Source organism: Phyllobates terribilis, unplaced genomic scaffold (assembly GCF_046119375.1).
Source record: "Phyllobates terribilis strain yellow unplaced genomic scaffold, ASM4611937v1 Scaffold_3__8_contigs__length_932513732, whole genome shotgun sequence".
Lineage (NCBI taxonomy): Eukaryota > Metazoa > Chordata > Amphibia > Anura > Dendrobatidae > Phyllobates > Phyllobates terribilis.
The window spans coordinates 105829673-105841688 of record NW_027362763.1 but is presented as its reverse complement, the minus strand read 5'-3'; the positions used below and the strand labels follow the sequence as shown (position 1 = coordinate 105841688).

The window sequence follows — 12016 nt, the reverse complement described above, 5'->3', positions numbered from 1 at the left end:
TATCACTGGACAATACCTTTTATTCTCTGTCGTGATTACCAGTCTACAGGGTGGGCCATTTATATGGATACACAAATTAAATGGGAATGGTTGGTGATATCAACTTCCTGTTTGTGGCACATTACTATATGGGAGGGGAAAAACTTTTCCAGATGGGTGGTGACCATGGCGGCCATTTTGAAGTCGGCCATTTTCGATCCAACTTAATTTTTTTCAATGGGAAGAGGGACATGTGACACATCAAACTTATTGAGAATTTCATAAGAAAAACAATGGTGTGCTTGGTTTTAATTTAACTTTATTCTTTCATGAGTTTTTTACAAGTTTATGACCACTTATAAAATGTGTTCAAAGTGCTGCCCATTGTGTTGGATTGTCAATGCAACCCTCTTCTCCCACTCTTGACATACTGATAGCAACACCACAGAAGAAATGCTAGCACAGGCTTCCAGTATCCGTTGTTTCAGATGCTGTACATCTCGTATCTTCACAGCATAGATAATTGCCTTCAGATGACCCCAAAGATAAAAGTCTAAGGGGGTCAGATCGGGAGACCTTGGTGGCCATGCAACTGGTGGCCATGCACGACGACCAACACACTTTTCAGGAAATTGTTCATGTAGGAATGCTCGGACCTGACACCCATAATGTGGTGGTGCACCATCTTGTTGGAAAAACTCAAGGAACATGCAATATTCAGCGCATAAAGAGGGCAGCACATCATCATGTAGCAATTTCAGATATCCAGTGGCATTGAGGTTTCCACTGATGAAGAATGGCCCCACTATCTTTGTACCCCATATACCACACCATACCATGAAGTTTCGAGATGTGCAGCATGCCTGCGCTCTGCAGTGTCTATGAAGGATAGCATGCTGGATGGCAGCGCTCAGCTGAGATCCAGCCTGTCATCTCAATGCCATCCTAGCATGGGAGAATTCTCCTGCTCAAGCTCTGAGCGCAGGAGAATTCTCCCACGCTGTCAGTGACGTGCATGAGGTGAGCTGAGTTCATTGGAAATGAATTCGGCTCATCTGTATGCCGTCACAGCCAGACACCGAGGAGCGCAAGCATGCCTACGCTTCTCAGTGTCTATGGCATGGCAAGCGGGATGGAGGCTTTCGGCTGCTATCCAGCCTGTCATGTGAATGTAGCATAGCTGGAGCCTTCCTGGGAACCATGGAAAGGTAAGGATGAGGTTGGTTTATTATTTTAATTTCAGGAGATCGTTGGCTTCAGCTGGAATGGGCGTGATGGCAAGTATGGTTTAATTTAGAACATTAAAGAATTGTGTGTTTATTTCAATTAAAGGACTTTATTCTGGGTGTTTGTGTTTTTTTTAACTTTGACTATGGGGTTAGTAATGGGGGTGTCTTATACACGCCTCTCCATTACTAACCTAGGCTTGATGTCAGCTGGCATTATAAGCTGACATCAACCCCCACCCTATTACCCCACTGCCACCACTACAGGGCAGTTGGAAGAGCGAGGCTAAGTGCCAGAATTGGCGCATCCTATGGATGCACCATTTCTGGGGTGGCTGACGGCTGGTGTTTCTAGCCTGGGAGGGGGCCAATATTTATGGCACCCATCCTGGGCTATTAATATCAGCCCCCAGCTGCTGTCTGCCTAGCCTTTGCTAGCTATTAAAATAGGGGGGACCCCACGTCATTTTTTTGGGGGCTCCCCCAATTTAAAAGCTGGTAAAGGCTAGGTATTCAGCTGGGGGCTTATATTAGTAGCCTGGGAAGCTCCGTGGGTATTACGCACTTCCCAGGCTTCAAACATCTGCCCCAGCCGTCTGTTTAACCTCCACTAGAGACTAAAATTACGGGGAACCCCACTAGTGTTGAGCCACCCCCGTAGTGTTCGAGTTCGGTTCGGTTCGTCGAACACCCGTATGTTCGCAGAACTGATCGTCTGACACCTTCGAACACCGTTAAAACCAATGGCAGGCAAACAAAAACACATAGAAACACATAGAAAACACCATCAAAAGGTGTCCAAGAGCTGACAAACTGCTCAGAAGACACAACTAACACATGGAAAAGTGACAAGTACACATAGTCATGCGAAAAGAAAAGAGGTGGAGGAGTAAAAGGAGGTGGAGACACAGATATAGGCATGTCATGCCCTTCTAAAACCAAAAAAGTGCAAATCCGACACGGCCAGTCCATTCCTGCCCGTGCGACCTCCGTGTCGCCGGCTTTGTGCCAGAGCTGCGGTGGACCCTGACGGCCAGCCCCCCTCTCCCAATACTGGTGCCTGTCCGCTGGTGGGTCGAGCGAGCCCCCCTGTGGTGGAGGCAGGTCTAAGCTTTTTAATTTAAATTGTCTCTCTAATTTGAATGAATACACTTTAAATCCTTTTACAAGGATCTATTGGAGGGCAAGTCTCATGCCAGCAGCCGCGTAATTCCATCTCCAGTAGCATCCACTAAAGCTGCTGCAGTTAAAAAGCTTTTATAAGGATCGAGCTCGGCGGTCCAGCGCAAGGCGTCACTGAGTATCTCGGGGTCCCGAAGCATTTCCTTTGAAAAATTAAGTGTCCAAACTACAGGTGGTGTAGCTTGCTTAACAGCTGGGATAATCCGCTAACTAGCAGACACTGCTACTAGGCACAAAGAATTTCCTGGGCTAGATGCAGTTAAAAATTTGTAATTAAATACTCTCGTTGGATGCTGAGAAGGCATTCCATAGAGTCTCCTGGCACGCCATATATTATTCTCTTAAAAAGCTTGGGGTAGGGGTCTAGGGGACCCTTTTATAGCCAAAAATCACGACCCTGTATCGAAATACGTCACATAAGCTGAAGATAAATGGAACTGTAGCACCCCGAGGGCTCGGTTGCTACAGAGGTATTGCACCTCACCCAGAGGTGTGATATCTCACTCTCAGGTAAGGATGGAGTGTGGATCAGGACCCCGACACCTGCATGCATTATACCACATTGCCGTGGGGCAGGGCGACCAAGATACCCCTGAGATGGGCACGACAGTCCCTGTCCCTGGCTGGAGTGGGGGGAGGAAACACCGAGGAAGGGGAACCCTGTAGTGCAGGTGCAGGGAAGAAGCAGTTCCTGGGTGCATGGAGAAGGGAGTATAAAAGGTGGGCACCTTCTTAGTTCAGTGCAGAGAAGTCTGAGCAGAAGTGACAGGGAGCAGGGGCTCTGCATGAGCTCTGCTCCGGATGCAGGCCTAGTAACAGAGGCCCAGGCCTGGAAGAGGGAGAATGAAGGAAGAGGAGCGGAGAAGGCTCCAGGAACGAGGAACGAAGGGATCCCAGTGGTGCGGACGGGCGAGTCACCACCGCACGCCCGAATCCACCTGCATGGAGGGGTCAGGCCAAAGGGGGAAACCGGTCCCCGAAACTAGTGGAGGCAGGAAACGACCCTCAGCTAGAAACCGGAGGCTGTGACATTTCATGTGGCGTAGCCCCTCGCTACACCCGCTAGGAAGGCACCACATAGGGTCAGGGAAACTGGCACCAAGTTTACCAAGAGGAGGCCCGAGGCCATCCGGACAGAAGCGTTGGTAAGAAAAGCCAGACAAAGGACACACAAAGGGGGTCCTGTGAAGTGCTCCAAAGTTATCTGGGAGTTGCCTGAGCCCCTCACCTGGTGAGCACAGTACAACGTGGGCAGCCGTTACCTGCAGAAGTGGTCTGGATAATAAGAACTGTGAGTAAAGGCCCTGGACTGCATCACTGACTCCGTGTCGTTACTGCTGCTGCCCTGCACCATCACCCCCATCCTCCGCATACACTGCCCTGAGGCTGTACTACTCCCTTGGGGAGTTATACTACGCTCTGCTGCACCCACAACACCAGCTTCAGTGGTCTGCCCTGCAGCGGCGGTTCACTCTGACCGCAATCCACGGGTGGCGTAGTCGGACATTTAAACATCAAAACCACATAAATAGTTCCGCCACTGGTTTGACCGCCCTGAGCCATGGAAACGGGTCGCCGCCACGGAGACTACAACCACCAGCATCCACCAAAAGGGTCCGGCTCCGGGTGTCCCAAGGCCCAGGGGGAGCGTCAGAACATTTTCATCACCTTTCATAATCACCAATGGGACAAGGCAGGGATGTCCTCTGTCCCCTCTCTTATACATCCTAGTGACGGAGCACCTGCTCTCATCAATTCGCCATAACCCCAATATTAGGTGGATTGAGGTGAGAGGCACCGAGTACAAGTGCTCTGCATTTGCTGATGATGTCCTACTATATATCACTCAATCACATATATCCATCCCTGCTGTTATGGCTGAAATAGATCACTTTGTTACATGGTCAAATTTTAAAATCAATGCAGCGAAGTCTGAGGCCCTCGATGTCTCCCTCCTCAAAACCATACAGGATTCCATCCAGTCCAACTTTCCCTTTGCCTGGCCCTCACAGGGTATCAAATACTTAGGAATTCCTATTCATAGAGACCTCTCCCGTCTATGTTATCTTAATTTTGGGCCCTTTATTGAACAACTCCATACAGACCACGGTTGGCAAGTTAAAACTGTAAGATTCACTACATGAACCACTGGTGTTTTGTGGAAAAGCACATGTACACTGTGTTCCAAACTATTATGCAAAAAGTGTTTAGGAGTGATAAGGGAAGAATTTGTTTATTTGTCAGTTAAACTCATTGATGGTGATGTGTGTCAGGGCTCTTTATATCACTGTAAGCAATTGCAGACACCTGTGCTAATTAGTTTGGCAGGTGTGTCCAATGAAAGGCAAGACTTCTTAAGAAAGCTGTCCCACATTATTAAGCAGCCTACATTTTCTGCCAAAATGGGAAAGAAAAAGGATGTTTCGGCTGCTGAGAAGCAACAAATTGTGGAGTGTTTAGGTCAAAGCATGACTACAATCAACATTGCCAAGACACTTTATCCTGATCATCGCACAATCAAGAAGTATGTAGCTGATTCACAGTACACACGTGTGCGTGCTGATAAGGGAAAATTGAGGACTCTTTCCTACAGGCAATTACGTCAGGTTAAAAGAGCAGCGGCAAAAAAGCCTTGTCATATCAGCAGACAAGTTTTTGAAGCTGCTGGTGCCTCCAACGTCCCCCGAACAACAAGATGCAGAGTCCTTCAGAGGTTTGCAGCTGTGCGTACGCCATCCTGTTGACCTCCTCTATCCACTGCACACAAGCAGAAACGGCTCCAGTGGGCCAAACAATACATGAAGACTGACTTCAAAACTGTTTTGTTCGCCGATGAGTGCCTTGCAACGCTCGATGGTCCAGATGGATGGAGTGAAGGATGGCTGGTTGATGGACACCCCACGCAAACACGGCTGCAGCGCCAACAAGGAGGAGGTGGAGTAATGTTTTGGGCTGGAATCATGGGGAGAGAGATTGTCGGCCCCTTTAGGATCCCTGAAGGGGTAAAGATGAACTCCATAATGTATGTGGAGTTTCTCTAACAGCACTTCCTGCCATGGTTCAAGAAGAAGAAACGTGTATTCCACAGCAAGATCATTTTCATGCATAATGCACCATCTCATGCTGCACATAACACATCTGCATCTCTGGCTGATATGGGCATAAAAGGGGACAAACTTATGGTGTGACCCCCATGCTCCCCTGACCTCAACCCCATTCAGAACCTCTGGAGCATCATCAAAAGGAGTGTCTATGATGGCGGGAGGCAGTTCACATCTAAGCAATAGCTCTGGGAGGGTATTCTGTCCTCATGCAAAACAATTGAAGCAGAAACCAACCAAAACCTGACAAATTCAATGGACGAGACAGTTCAGAAGCTCCTTTCGAACAAGGGGTCCTTTGTGCAAATGTAAAATCACCTAGGATAAAGTTTTGAGTTGAAAACTGTTTGATTTCAGTTTCTAATAACCTGCTAATGCTTATAATTTCAAAAATGACCATTTTTTGTTCTTTATTAAAATGAAAAGGTTGATCGAAGAGTGTGGGGGATCTAATAGTGTGGCAACCCAGTAGTCAGGATTACTTCGAATTCTGACAATCTGAGGGTCATGTTGCAGGTAGTGCAGCAAGAAGGCAATCATGTGTCTTGCGCATCTAGGAGACTCAAAATTATTTTCCGGCCTAGATGCAGCTAAAAATTATTATTAATTTGAAAGCTGGTGGAGCTTATTATAGATGGCCTAATAGAATCAGTACTGCACACTGCTTCAAAGCCCAAATTATTTTCCAGTCAAGATACAGAAAAACATGATTAGTAATTTTAAATCTGGTGGAGCTTAGTATAGGTGGCCTAATAGAATCAATACTGCACACTGCTACAAAACCCAAATTATTTTCCAGCCAAGATACAGATAAACATGATTAGTAATTTTAAATCTGGTGGATCTTAGTATAGATGGCCTAATAGAATCAATACTGCACACTGCTACAAAACCCAAATTATTTTCCAGCCAAGATACAGATAAACATGATTAGTAATTTTAAATCTGGTGGAGCTTAGTATAGGTGGCCTAACAGAATCAGTACTGCACACTGCTACAAAGCCCAAATTATTTTCCAGCCAAGATACAGATAAACATGATTAGTAATTTGAAAGCTTAAAACGGTTGGTGAGGTGATTTTAACAAATCATCAAGCTTTTACTCTCCCCAGGATGACACAGGGGTTGAAAATTCATTTCGGATCCATGATTTGTTCATCTTTATGAACGTGAGTCTGTCTACATTATCAGTGGAGAGCCGCGTGCGCTTATCTGTCAGCACACCACCAGCAGCGCTGAACACACGTTCAGACAGAGCGCTGGCTGCGGAGCATGACAAGATCTCCAAGGCGTAAGTGGCGAGCTCCGGCCATTTATCCAGATTGGAAGCCCAAAAAGAGCAAGGGTCTAGTGACACAGTCATGGCTTCAATGTTTACTTGGAGATACTCCTGTACCATCGTCTCTAGGCGTTGACTATGTGTCAGACTTCTTGTCTCCTGTGGCCTTGCAAAGGATGGGCTAAAAAAGTGGTGAAATGATTCCGCAAAATTGATGTTACCAGCAGACACTGTGTTTCTGTTACGGTTTGAGTGCTGAACACTTGACGGTCCCACGGTTGGCAAGTTGGAACTTTGAGATTCACTACGTGCACCACTGGTGTTTTGTGGAAAAGCACATGTAAGATTCTGCAACAGTCGCTGCTGATACTCCTGCATGCGTGCATCCCTTTCTATGGCAGGAATAATTTCTGCAAATTTACTTTTGTACCGGGGATCTAACAGTGTGGCAACCCTGTAGTCAGGATTATTCCTAATTCTCACAATTCGAGGGTCATGTTGCAGGTAGTGCAGCAAGAAGGCACTCATGTGTCTTGCGCATCCAGGAGCACCAAGTCCCTGTTGTGTTGGTGGCGAGGTAACAATCATGCTTCCTTCTTCTGCCCTCTCCCCCAAACCTCGCACAACAGAAATGTGATCAAGGTCTCCCCTCATCTGATGAGTCTTCCATCAGTTCGTCCTCCACTTCCTCCTGGGCTCCTGCACCTTCCTCACTAGTTTGGCTGCTACGATGCGCCCTGGTAAAACCATCTCCCCCACCCTCACATGCCTGCCGCCTTGGTGCTGCCAACCGTCTGGACCTTGCAGATGTTAGCCCTTCCGCATACAACTCCTCCTCTACTTCCTCCACCTCCTCTTGTGACACCACCTGACCCCGAATTCTGTTTAACATGTGCTCCAGCATGTAAATCACCGGAATAGTCATGCTGATAATGGCATCGTCAGCACTAAACATCTTCGTCGGCATTTCAAAACTATGCAGAAGGGTGCATAGGTCCCTGATCTGAGACCACTCCTCCAGCGTGATTTGCCCCACCTCTGGATCTCGTTGGCCCAGGCTATACATCAGAACGTATTGCACCAGGGCTTGTCGGTGCTGCCACAGTAGCTGCAACATGTGCAGAGTTGAATTCCACCGGGTAGGCACATTGCATTTTAGCCGGTGAAGTGGTAGGCCCAACGACTTCTGTAGAGATGTAAGTCGCTGAGCTGCGGGATGCGAACGGCAGAAGTGAGCACACAGCGACTGTGCCCTCTGCAGAAGGCCATCTAGTCCGGGATAATGGGCTAAAAATTGCTAGACAGCCAGGTTCAACATGTGAGCCATACAAGGCACGTGTGTGACATTGCCCCGGCGAAGGGCCGCACCCAGGTTTGCAGCATTGTCGCACACGGCCTTCCCTGGTTTCAGGTCCAGTGGAGAGAACCATTCATGAAACTGGTTCTCCAGAGCTGATCCCAACTCCTCAGCTGTGTGACTCACATTTCCCAGACATTTCAAAGTAAAAACCGCCTGATGACATTGAGCCCTGCTGCCAGCATAGTATGAAGATGTGCAGGAACCCTTCTGCACAGTTAGAAAGCTTGTGGCATGACCAGACAGGCTTTGGGTGCAGGTGGAGGACCGAGAGGAGGTTGAGGAGGCAGAAGCAGTGGAGGAACTTTGAGATAAAGAGGATTGACGCACAACTCGTGGGGACGGCAAGACTTGGACAGCAGCCCCTTGTCCTGCTGTCACCATAGTTACCCAGTTCCCAGTCAGCGACATGTAACGCCCCTGTCCATGCCTACTCATCCAAGTGTCTGTGGTGAAATGCACCCTGTCACACACAGAGTTTCTCAAAGAAGCGGTGATGTTGTGTGCGACATGCTGGTGGAGCGCAGGCACACCTTTCTTTGAGAAGTAGTGCCGACTGGGCATCTGGTACTGGGGCACTGCGACGGACATAAGGTCTCAAAAATCCTCTGTGTCCACCAGGTGGAAAGGAAGAATTTCTGTAGCCAAGAGCTTGCAGATGGTGAAATTCAACCTCTTAGCTTTGTCATGGCTAGGAGGAAATGGTCTTTTACTTGTCCACATCTGAGGGACCGAGGGCTGGCTGTTGTGCTTAGACGGGGTTGAGAAGGGTGTCCCCGGCAAACTGCCGGTCTGTGAGGAAGATGCAGGCGGACATGTTAGGTTACCTTGATCCAAAGGTGGTGTTATCGATGTCGGACAGCGCTCAACAACAGCTGCTGTTACCACCTCCAAAGAAAATGATGACCTGCCAATCATGCTGGCTATTGCGGGTAAAGAGGTGGCAGGTCTGCGTCCCAAAACAGGGGTGACTGCTGTCCTCCCAGTCACAGAGAATGAAGAGGCCGCAGATGCACAAGATGGGGCAGACGGTGGGTGGCCCGGCCGGCTAGGCCGCATTGTAGCACAGTAAGCTTCCCACTGCAACTTATGCTTCATGTCCATGTGCCGATTCATGCATGAAGTACTCAAACTATGTATTTTTTGGCCTCTACTTAGCTTTTGCTGACAAATGTTACAGATAACACGAGTTGGGTCATCTTTATCGATCTGAAAAAATGCCCAGGCTATGCAAGGCTTAGCACCCATGTGACCTGAAGAGCCATCACGATTTGTGGTCAGAGCCAGAGTTGTGTTTGAGGATGCAGTTGTTGACGTGCTTCCAGTACTACGTCTCTGTCCAGGAAGGCGCAACCTGAACTCGTCGTCACTAGCATCCTCCTCCACCTCCTCTGCTGACCTCATCGACTGGCTGACTGTGGGTTGACAGTAAGTGGGATCTCCAACCTCATCATCATCACCCTGTGTGTTATCACACCTGTCGTCCTCAGAGCCAACCTGTTCCTGCCTTGACAAAAAACTAAAGTTGTCGCTCCAATCAGGTATTTGAGTCTCATCATCGTCTTACTCATTGTCTCCCCCAACAGGAGTTACAGTTTGCGAATGAGGGTCTACATTATGGTCAGAACTTTCTGCGTCTGGTCCTGGATCCGACTCATAAAGATTCTGGGCATCAGTGCAGATCATTTCCTCGTCTGGATTCACAGAAGCTCTGGAGCCGACCTCTGATTCCCAGGCTATAGTATGAGTAAACAGCTCTGCAGACTCAACCATCTGTTCTACCCCATACTACGATGGGCAGCTGGAGACTTGGGAGCTGTGAGGAAGCAAGTGCGATTGGGGTGACACCTCTGAGGACTGGAGTATTTGTGATGTTGATGTTGAGGTGAAGGAGAGCCCACTTAAAGGAGCACTTGATATCCGCTGAAGCACCTGCTGTTTTTGTGCCTCATCTGGAATTTGTAGCGATTGGGGTGGCCGTAAGAAAGGGATCTCATCACATTGTCTGCTAAAAGAAGTAGACATTTTAGTTTGGCTGGAAGATGGTCTTTCTTGTGCAGATGTTACTGTTGCTTTAACACCTACCCCACGGACACAACCTTTTTACCCCTTCCCAACACGCCTATTCCCCTTTCCAACAGCAGCAGGCCTTTTTCCACTCATTTTGGTGGTTAACTTATTCACAACTCTGGAGTTGTTTGCACAAAAAAACAATGGATGGGAACCGAGCAGAGCTGAGTGGCCAAACTGTGGTATTAGGCCAAAAGTATTGGCTCTGTTAGATGCAGATAAAAATTAGATTGAATTTGAAACCTGATGGAGGTCAGTATAGATGGACTAATAGACCAAGTCCCACACACTGCTAGAAGCCTAAATATTTTTTCAGAGCTAGATGCAGATAAAAATTATTTTTAATTTGCAACCTGGTGGAGGTTAGTATAGATGGACTAATAGACCAAGTCCCACACACTGCTAGAAGCCTAAATATTTTTTCAGAGCTAGATGCAGAAAAAAATTTGATTGAATTTGCAACCTGATGGAGGTCAGCATAGATGGACTAATAGACCAAGTCCCACACACTGCTAGAGGCCTAAATATTTTTTCAGAGCTAGATGCAAATAAAAATTATTTTTAATTTGCAAAATGGTGGAGGTTGGTATAGATGGACTAATAGACCAAGTCCCACACACTGCTAGAAGCCTAAATATTTTTTCAGAGCTAGATGCAGAAAAAAATTAGATTGAATTTGCAACCTGATGGAGGTCAGTATTGATGAACTAATAGAACAAGTCCCACACACTGCTACAAGGTGAAATATTTTTTCAGAGCTAGATGCAGAAAAAAATTAGATTGAATTTGCAACCTGATGGAGGTCAGTATAGATGGACTAATAGACCAAGTCCCACACACTGCTAGAAGCCTAAATATTTTTACAGAGCTAGAAGCAGATAAAAATTATTTTTAATTTGCAACCTGGTGGAGGTTAGTATAGATGGACTAATAGACCAAGTCCCACACACTGCTAGAAGCATAAATATTTTTTCAGAGATAGATGCAGAAAAAAATTATATTGAATTTGCAACCTGATGGAGGTCAGTATAGATGGACTAATAGATTGATGCTATGCCCAAAAGGTTTTACTTCACTAGGTGCAGTAAAAAAATTTGTATTCTATACACACGTGGCGTAGCTTGCAACACAGATAGGCTACTCCACCGACTAACACACTCTGCAATAGGCCAAAAAGGATGTGCTTTGCTAGGTTTAGCCAAATGCTGTGAATAAAACTTGCAGAGCACTGGTACTGACCTGCCTGTCAAAAAGTGATAGGAACTGATGTAACCTAGCCCTGAAAAGGACTGCATTTACAATTAGTCTTTACTCCCACAACCTATCTATTTAAGAGCACAGACCTGCCTGATAAAAGTCGTAGGAAATGATGTAACCTAGTCCTTAAAAGGACTGCAATCACAACTCTTCCCTACTCCCAAGCTATCTGTAGATTTGTGCAAAAATTGGCTTGAAATTAACAAAGTATAGCGCACACAGCAACAGCGGCGCCGTCTAACACGCAGCTGCAGCAGTGAGAAAATGGTGGCGAAGGGGAAAATGGCTGGGTCTTATAGGGCAAGGACATGTGACATACACTGCCAATGACACATGCCCTTGCTTGTGTGAAAAAAAGCAGTTCGCTCCGTGTGTGCGCTGCTGATAGGCTGACAGACTGCACCTCCCCACTGCAAATGCGGGAAAGAGAAAAAAAAATGGAGATCTTCATTATTCCTGCAGAGATCCATCCCCTGCCCCTCCCCCGCCCCGCAGTACACTCAAACTGCGTATTAACATTAATTTTCAGCATTACTAAGAAAAAATCCAGTTATGATTTTGGTGCA

The 12016-nt window shown here is 47.0% G+C and overlaps 1 protein-coding gene across 1 annotated transcript in view; it reads right to left on the bottom strand.

Moving 5' to 3' along the window:
• SPATS1 (spermatogenesis associated serine rich 1) overlaps nucleotides 1-12016 on the bottom strand; it is a 144051-nt gene that overhangs the window by 77474 nt on the left and 54561 nt on the right. The window lies entirely within an intron of this gene.